Source organism: Lissotriton vulgaris, chromosome 1_1 (assembly GCF_964263255.1).
Source record: "Lissotriton vulgaris chromosome 1_1, aLisVul1.2, whole genome shotgun sequence".
NCBI classification, from domain to species: Eukaryota; Metazoa; Chordata; class Amphibia; order Caudata; family Salamandridae; genus Lissotriton; species Lissotriton vulgaris.
In genome coordinates, this window is record NC_141685.1 from 1,134,795,805 (window position 1) to 1,134,797,127 (window position 1,323).

Genomic DNA, 1,323 nt, shown 5'->3' on the forward strand with positions numbered 1-1,323 from the left:
GCACTATGTTTAAAGTACCCTCTCTGCACACTTTATTGGTTAAAGTTGGAGTTTGTTTTCTCTGAACAAAAAGTAAAAAGCCTGGATGTGCAGGCAACTTGTTCCATGCTTAATACACGCCACACACAGTGGACCAGTTTTCCATATTCCCTGCGTGTTTCGCCATTCTTCCAATGGAAAAATGAGTGAAGGTAGGTCCTGCCCACAGTAGAGTTGGATGACCGTCACTGTGACCCAGTGTTCCTGTGGCAGACGGATTGCCAGCTCGTGGGTTACCACCAGTGAAACCAGCAGAAGCTCGGCTGAATAGTAACCCAGCTCTTCCCCTAACTTTAGATATAACAGGATAACCGTGAGTCTGGCAGGGTGGGAGGAGAGTCAGTTTACAGCATTCCTCCTACTCTGCCAAACATTAAATAAGGTATTGTATGCCTATTATCTAGCATCAAAACCCTAGTATTCATATATATGATTGTATGAGACATCTATCCGCTAGAGTCTGATTCTGGCCGGGTGCTACAGAGATGCCACATCGAGCCATTTATTTCGGTCATCTACACAAACAATGCCTGGGGTACCCAACCTTAAATCATGGATGTCTGTGGTAGGGAACTGGTCAGTAAATAGAGCAATTAAGAAAACTGATCCTGACAGAGACTGACATTTGGGGCATCTTTGTTTTTACGTCTCGCCTAGGCAGCTCATGCGCTGTCTTAGAGACATGTGCTATTCAGTCTATGGGTTTGAAACACACCCAGCACTTTCCATTGGTTCTTTCGTCTGCCCTTGCAAATTCTTTTGTTTTCATTGGTCAGTAGAATATATTTGTCCCGCCTTTGGGCTGTTTTGTTCCACCCTGGGGACTCACCCCTGATACATGGATCCTTTCACTATGGGCCATGTGTTTTGCTTCAGTGCACTACTTTGTCTTTCGCTCTCTCCTTGTCGCTGGTCCCAGTTCACAATATCTCCCGGGCCATTCCCACAATAAAAAACCTCTCACCGCTAACAACTTGTTTTTATTCTGAACAGCTGCTCTTTGCTCTCTTCTACTCCCTCTTGCTTACTGTGCTCTTATCCCCCCTGCAGCCTGCCTAATCCTGCTGATCCCCCTCCCCTTGCTGTAAGAGTGTAACTGCTTCTGACCAAGGAATTCTTGTTTGGCTTTCTGCAGACGAATTTACAGTTGGTATTAGAAGACATAAAGTTTCTGGATATGAATTGTAATTGCTATACACAACCGAATACCACTTAGTCGACCATGCAGCAAGCGCCTTGAAGCTTGGGTAGTGTTAGGCAAGCACTGCATTTATGCCATAAAAT